The sequence below is a fragment of the Lactuca sativa genome, chromosome 4, assembly GCF_002870075.4.
Source record: "Lactuca sativa cultivar Salinas chromosome 4, Lsat_Salinas_v11, whole genome shotgun sequence".
NCBI lineage: Eukaryota > Viridiplantae > Streptophyta > Magnoliopsida > Asterales > Asteraceae > Lactuca > Lactuca sativa.
In genome coordinates this window covers 308551054-308560069 of record NC_056626.2, presented here as the reverse complement: position 1 = coordinate 308560069, position 9016 = coordinate 308551054, and positions in this window count along the sequence as shown.

The window sequence follows — 9016 nt, the reverse complement described above, 5'->3', positions numbered from 1 at the left end:
TGTTAGACGGTTTATTTTTCAATTTTTGTTTTTCATGGTGGAAATTGGTAAATCGTCATTTACCTACCTTTAATATTCTACAATTTGGATTATGGCATCCCTCTTCCATATGGTAGGATATTGTGTTGGATCCTAGGCTTGATATTTCATTTAGGTGTTATATCAAGGTTTCCAATCAACTAGCTTGAATTTCTCCCATTTTGTAGATGTCAAAATCTAACAACTATGATATCCCTGAATCCGCTGGAAAACGTTTTCCACATTAAGATGGTGTTCCACGATTGAAATTTGGAAATAGAAATCATTATCCTCTTCCTCCACCTCCAATAATTCTCCCTGACCCATGTGTTTGAAGACTTGAAAAGTTCAAAGTCACTCAATCCCTATTGGCAAAAGAAACGAAGATGGAAAGTCTGTATGTGCTCATGTCTTGGATATGAAGTTGCATATTGATAAATTGGGAATGTTGGGTGTCGATGTCTCAAGGAAGTTGGTTGTTGACTTGGTTCTTCAGTCACTTCCTAAATCATATAGTGAGTTCATTAGAGAGTAATATATGATGGATCACGACGTGACCCTCATTGATTTGACTTATTTGCTTATTGCTGCTGAGTCAGAGATGATTTGGCACACTAATCAAGCAAATTTGTTTGGTAAATCAATATCCCAACCTTCTATGGGAAATGGCAACATTGGAAGTGTAGAAAAGTTTTCTCTATGCAAGAGAAAGGTTGAGTCTGAGATAGTCCCGTGTAACATTCCAAAAGAATCCATATGTTTCTACTGCCAAAAGAAGGGGCATTGGTTACGAAGCTGCTCTAACTACCTCAGAGATCTAAGAGATGGGAGAGTCAAGATGTATGACTCTGCTTCAAGTAAAATCCACTATCTAACTCTATTAAGTTCGTATTTGTAGACTCTTAATACATGATGTGATAAGATTACATTTTAATATTTTGTAGGATCGAAGAAAAGAGAGGAAGCTTAAAGGAAAAAGTGATATAAGTCTGATCGCGAAGAATTGGATTTTGATCGCATGATTTGATGATCTGATTATTAGAGCTGCTACTTTTAGAGTTATGATAGATTGTTTAGGAATATGAAATAGCATAGTTTTAATTTTATTTTTCATTGTAAGGATAAGTTTTCCGCACCTGTTTTATAAATAAAATAAATTTTGAGTTTTGTCTTATATATATATATATATATATATATATATATATATATATATATATATATATATCGTTGCAATGTTATTTATGAAAATTGATGCTTGTGTGTTTCTATTGTAGGCAATATTAAGTGGATGAGATTCTTAGTTATGTTATTTATGGTAGTGTCATAATTTTTCTAAGTACGGAAACATTCCCATCGCCCAAGTCTCAATTGGAAAGAATCTTGGAATCATATGATTTGAATTATGTGATGTATGGAAATCTTGGTACTTAGGAAATCAAGACTAATTCCTTGATCACACAAGTATGTGAGTCAAGTGAAGGGCTAAAGGACTAGAACACAATGTTGTGCACTGGTCAAGTCCACCACAAATAACAATAAGACTATTCGTCATGAGTTACTAAAAGTTTAGTAAATATGGTTATGCTTACAGGATTAAGTATAATTCTGAATTATTGAAAAGTTTCAATAATAGCAGAACGAATAAGAAGAATCAATTAGGCAGAAAGATAAAAGTTTCTCCAATCTGGAAAGAAGGGAGACTACTTTTGTGTCATGTTTTATGATTGTCTTATTGATTGTGAAACCATATCACAATTGATCGTCTAGGTAAACCATAGTGCACTGGTATGGCTAAGAAGAGGAATCGAAAATTTTTTGAAATGGTTAAATCAATAGGTGAATCATACTTCGTTCCAAAATCAAGTCTTAGAGTCATACTCCAAGATTGTGACTTGAGTAACACATCTTAAGAAGTTTTTAACACACTCATCAAATGTGAAGCAAAAAATTGTTTTTCTTACTCTTACACGTTTGAAATTGGTAAATTGTGATGTCTTGGATAAGACAAAGACCAACTAATACCAATTGCGTGTAGTGTTTTTCTTGATAAGAATCTGCACTAACTCTTGAATATTTGTTTGTCAAGAAATGTTTCTTGACAAGAGAATCTTATATGTCAAGAGATCAGTGGGAGTCAAAATGATCTTGAAAAGGTTCAAGAACTAATCAAGAGTAAACCTATTATTAAACACTAGCATACGACTTGAGGTTTGTAACCTATCGTATTGACATATTCTTGTTTCTGTGCCATTCCAGTTTGGTGAACTATGCATGTGAGTTCTATGAGTTCCCAATGCGTTGCATAGGGGCAAGGCACCCTAATCAATGGAAAGTATATTGACAGGTAGGGGTGAGCTGCTCAATAACTTGGAATCAATGGTGGGACCCTTGATGGCAAAAAATTAAGAATGAACAAGTTCTGGTCATAAGAGTTTAGATTTGTCACAAACATGATCTTATGATTATGATTATGAAAAATTCACATGGATAGGAACACATACACCATAAAATCTAAGGGTAATAAGTTTTGTCTCTCCTTCATGAAAATGATTGTGAGGAAATGCCTTTACTAAGAGAGATTTTAAGGAGATAGCAATTGTGATAATTGCATTCTCAAATTCGATTATGATTACGGTATCCCTCTTTATAGTTCAAATTGTGAGATTTGGAAATTAGTTTAAACATTCATATGAGCTTTATAAGGATTTATGAAATTTGGAGGTCAATAAGTATTGATTTCTAGAAGTCCAACTGATTTCTAATCAATGGAAAGTATATTGATAGGTAGGGGTGAGCTGCTCAATAACTTGGAATCAATGGTGGGACCTTTGATAGCAAAAAATTAAGAATGAAAAAGTTCTGTTCATAAGAGTTTGGATTTGTCACAAACATGATCTTATGATTATGATTATGACAAATTCACATGGATAGGAACACATACACCATAAAATCTAAGTGTAATAAGGTTTGTTTCTCCTTCATAAAAATGATTGTGAGGAAACGCCTTTACTAAGAGAGATTTTAAGGAGATAGCAATTGTGATAATTGCATTCTCAAATTCAATTATGATTACGGTATCCCTCTTTATAGTTCGAATTGTGAGATTTGGAAATTAGTTTAAACATTCATATGAGCTTTATAAGGATTTATGAACTTTGGAAGTCAATAAGTATTGATTTCTAGAAGTCCAACTGTTTTCTGCATTCTCAAATTTGATTATGATTATGGTATCCCTCTTTATAGTTCGAATTGTGAGATTTGGAAATTAGTTTAAACATTCATATGAGCTTTATAAGGATTTATGAACTTTGGAAGTCAATAAGTATTGATTTCTAGAAGTCCAACTGTTTTCTGAATACGTGTCAAAGCTAGTAGGAGCATAAATGTTATGCTAGTATGGATATAATTATCATGTTAGTGAGAGCATGATTATTATTTTAAGTGTTGCAAGTTAGCAATATTAATTATAGAAAACAAAAGTTTCACTTTGCAAAGATGCAGGGGTTGAAAAATTGTTTTGCTATAATTCAGGGAGAGAATATTATACTTCATTTCAAATCTAAAGGCTTAGATCGAGAAATTCAGTCAAAAGACATATATAAATGTAATGTTATAAATGTTTAACAAAGGGGCATTCTATATATGGCGGTATTATAGGAAGAAACTGGTAAAAAATCAAGTTTTTCATTATGAATCGTGTCCTATACAGTCTATATATGGCGGTATTATAGGAAGAAACTGGTAAAATATCACGTTTTTCATTATGAATCGTGTCCTATACGCTTCGGGTATAGGATCGATTGCATATGTTGTAATATTTGACCGTTCTAAAATTTTCAAAATGCCTAGGGCATTAAGAGGGAAAAGGGACTTGCACCTGATTGACAAAAATAATTGAACAACTGTCAACGACAATCTAAAGTTCCCTAAGGATTGGTCACTTGTGAGTAGTTGGAAGTATAGTAATGAATGAACCATATCGACATTATTATGAATAGATAAGACTCTATTGAGAATAAGTTGTCATATAGAAAATATGGAAATGTTTCCATATTGGGAGTTCGACATTAAGAATTTATGTCTAGATTAGAAAATTTTATGAAAGAAGGATGTTCAAAGGAATGAACTTTGAATGTGAGACTTCACATCTATGGAATTGTTTTGTAACAATCCCCAATAGAGCACTTTGTAATTTCTTTGGCAAAGTCTTGGTGACTTTTGTGCAATAATATTACCAAAGTATCATTGCATAAAATGTTAGAATCTAACATATTCTAATAGTGACGAGAATTTTGTGTTCTTACACTAACAATAAGGATTAGGGATTGTGAAATGAGCATCATTGAAAATGTTTTTCAATTGATCTATTTCATAAAGTATGGACCATAGGTAAACAGAGTGTGCATTCTTGGTGCATGGGATAATTGTTGTTATGATTCAAGTAATAAGTTGATTATCTGAAACATTATACAGTGAATAATGTGTAATCAATATGGTGACAAAATAAAAGAAGTTTTATTTATACTCAAAAGTTTGGGGTCATATTGGATTGGATTATTATTGTGTTTCACTTTTCATGTTTTGGCTTCCCGAATAATAAGATTATTCAAATCATCCACAGCTGCTCATGCTTTGGAAGTAAGTATGAAAGAAGACTGTAATGAATTGGCTTGTAGACTGTCTAAAGTGTATTAGACATAGCAAAGGTTTGCTGCAACGTTCATGAGTGCTTATGAATATGATTTGAGCATTGGATTAAACCCACAGTCACTTGGATCGCTTAATGGATTTTATCATGAGTGATTGGTGAGTGTTAACACGTTGTCGCACGCGTATTAAGCAAATAAATTATCACTGCTGCTTGCACTAAAAATATAGAACAGGGAAGCAGGGTCGAATCATCAGGGACACAACCTATTGGTCAATGTCTTTTTGCATCAGGCACATCTAGTCAAGAAAGAGAATATAAAAGAGGGGTTTTTTTTATTAAAACTAATAACTAGAAATGCAGTGATAATAAAGTAAACGAAAATCAATAATAAAAATGGTTTCAGCTCTGCTGTGACTTTCCTAATCATGCAATCAACATTGACTTGGTTATTTGAGATGCGTTCTATCTAAAGCTGGTACTGAGAAAAACTAACAAGCTCTAGTAATTCCACTTTTACCTTATTATTTAACCAAAACAAGCTCTTTAATTAACCCTAACTTTTTACTATTCAATTAAATAAGCTGTTAATTAAATCAGAAAATTTGCATTATAATCTATGTAAAATTCCCAGCAATATCCAATACTTCGCACAGGCTCGGAAGCGTAAAGATATGATTTTTACAGTTTATACCAGAGTTAAATCCCAAAACGGAACCAATCTGCTACTTGTTACTTTTACCAGTTGACAAGAACAATTACGTATTCTATTAACTGATTAACTGGAATGATAAAACCCTAGCTAGGTGATCAAACTAACAAGAATCAAAATCAAACATTCATTAAGAACAAAACTGAAGAATCTAGATAGAAACACAAATCAAAAACCAAATCTAACGATCAATCACATGAAAAGTACTTGTCTTTGCAGTGATGAAAACTAGGGTTTAGCCAAACATGGCTAAAATATGATCAAAACAGATGAAAAGAGACATCAAACAACTAATCTTACTAATCTACTTGAAGGAGATGATCCACAGTCTTCAGAGCTTTAGAAATTGTTGAAATCGGAGAAGAAACGCCTCCAAAATCGTATTTTCGTCGTCTAATACCTCTGGAATCGCCAACTTAGGTTACTGGAAGGCTATCAGGGTCTTTTTGCACATCCAACAGCAAAAACGATGCACCTGCGATCGCAAGGAGACAACCTGCGATCGCAGGTTTTGAAATAAATGCATATGATGCCGTTTTAATGAAGTAGGATGCTATTTTGACACCTTTTGGCCAACCTGCGATCTCAAGGAGAAAACTTGCGATCGCAGGTTTTGAGTTTTCACTTCTGGATGAATTTTGGGCACAAAAGAACCTCGAAGGCAACCTGCGACCAAACTTGCGATCCCAAAAAGGTGACCTGCGATCGCCGATTGGGCCTATGATGTCCGAAATTTCGTCTACTTTTCAGATCATTTTGAATCGCATCAATCGGAGTTACGGTTCTCGAGATATGGTCAAAACACTAACTGGGGGTCAAAGCTGCCAGCAACATCCTTTAACTTTGATATTGTATATTCTATCTTCGTGTGATCAATTCAATTGAATGTTTCTTGACCAAAGCATCTTCCAAACATTCCTCAACATAATCCAGAAGTTCCAAGCTCCATTTTAACCTCCAAACACGCATCCAACTACTCCCAAAGCACTGCTCCACTCGAACTATCTGAAATCAACATAAAACATGAGCAGTACGGGAATTCTAACGAAATACATGAGCTGAACATTATTTATCTAAATGACATCAAAATGTACAAAATATGATGCTAAAATGATATTGAAAACTACCCTATAAGATGCATAAAATGGCATCTAACAGTGAGACGATAATATCTTATATTCTTGAAATCGAGACGTGTGAGTTGTATTCTGCAAGTCGGTTGCACATTGATAATATGTAAACGCACCAATAACTTGGTGTTATAAAACATATTGTTGTGTGTGATTTGATTAGTAAGTACAAGCGAGAATTTGAGTCGAAGTTTATCCATTCCTTTTACCCAATGAGGGATAAAAGTGATATTTGTAGGCCCCTCAATGATTTAGTGATGACACCCTAAGAGCTTGGCCAAGCCGGGACTAAGTTGATGTGTTCAGTTGTAGTCTGTTGTCAGTCATCATAAATTGGATATCGGAAAACAACACATAGACTGAGGGAATGATTATAATCCATGTCTCGTGTCTATACGATATCTAGAATGGAGGAATATATGATCCTTTATCTAAAGGAAAAGTTTCTGATAAGATCAGTGTTCGACAATGGTTTTTGAAAGCTACGATTGCTGATCAGGTTCCGAAGTCATACGCAATATAGTTATTAGACTTATCCAAGTGGGAGACTGTTCGATTAGGTGTCTAAGCCCATAACCATTTTGGTATGTACTTGACCCGATTGTGAGCATGGTCCTTTTGGGTTGCCTTCAGCATAGCCACTAATAGGATGAATTAGGGAGAAAGAGGATTAATTATGATTTATTAATATATTATATGAATAATACATTTAAAGAGAAATGATATCATTTAATTAATATTAGTCAAGAATTAATAAGAATTAATTTTGTGGCTAAAAGAGATTAATTAAATAAAGGGGACTGATGTTGCAATTATATAATAGTTGCAAATTGGGCTATGGATTCCTAATGGAAAGAGGATTGGACGAAATCTATGGGAAGCCCATATGGATTTCGTCCAAGGGCTTTGTAAGGGAACTCCAAGGGTTTCTTAAGGCCTAAGCAGAGAATTATGGTTTCACCTGAAACCCTAGCAGCCCACACAAATATATAAAGACCCCTGAGGGTCCCAAAAACGTGGCTAAGTGATCCCTAAGGGTTTTTGGAAATTTTGTGCCTTCTCTTACTTCTCTTTGTTCATCTCGTTGCTCATGGTGTTTGTGACTCCATTAGAGGTGCAAAATTTAAGGCATTAAGCTTTCAAAGGTCAAGATCAAGAGGAATTGAGATTGTTATTACTACATAACAATCAAGGTAATATCTAAACCATTTTATTATGATAATATCGATCATCATATGCTAGATCTGGGGTTTATGAGCTTTGGATGATTATTTCATGTTCATTAGACAAACTAGATCTAAAGCTTTAGGGTTTGCATGTACACCATAGGATTGATGTAGTGCTCATAACCCGTCACAAGTCGGGTATGTTCACACTACAACAAAAATTACTTACGACCACACTTTTTAAAGCCTAAAAATGTGATCGTGTCCTACGACCACACTTATTTTTTCGTCAAAAGTGTGACCGTATGTCATGACACCATATGTGTCTTACGGCCACATTGAAATTCATCATTTAAGTGTGGTTATAATCTACCTATTAGTCACATATAACATGAGACGAGTTGGTGTTAACCATGGATACTTTATATTTGATGTGGTTACTGTTTACTATTTAGTAACATTTATTTATGTTAAATTGTAACATATGATATCATTTAGTCACATAAACAAAAGTTTTAAAGAAAATAACGTGACCATTGGTTGGGTATTAGTGATACATAATTCTGAAAACCATCGTTGAATATTACTTATAGCAACACTTACGTTCAAAATGATGTAGCCATTTGGTATCATTTAGTGACATTTATTTACGGAAAAATGTGACATATGAAATCATTTAGTCACATGAACAAATAACATAATGAAAAAAAATGTGACCATTGTTTGCTTTTCGTCATACATATTTGTTAAAACCATCGTTGAATGGTATGTATGGCCACACCTTTTTTTTTAACTCATGTGGCTATTAGTTACCCTTTAGTGACATTTACTTTTGTTATATTGTGACATGATATCATTTAGCCACATAAAGAAAACACATAAAGAAATGAATGTGACCACTGATTGCTTTTAACGACAATTAATTGTTAAAACCATCATTATATATTAGTTATAGCAACACATTGTTTCTAAATGATGTGGCTATTTGTTACCTTTAGTTACATTAGTTTACATAAAATCATGACTTCTGATATCATTTAGTTACATACCAAAGTCATAAAGTAAAAAATTTAACCTTTGATTGCTTTTGGTGACACATAATTGTTAAAACCATCACATTTAATCTAATTGGTGTGGCTATTTGTTAACCTTTAGCCACATTTAATTTTGTGATCATGGTTCTAATTAACATTCGATAACGTTTATAAATAGAAAAAGATAATATTAAAATGTTGCACATATATATTACAGGAGTAAACAATAATAGAAGAAAATAACATTAATAATAATATACAAAAATGTTGTAATCAAAATATATTTAGCATCTATACAAACAGAAAAT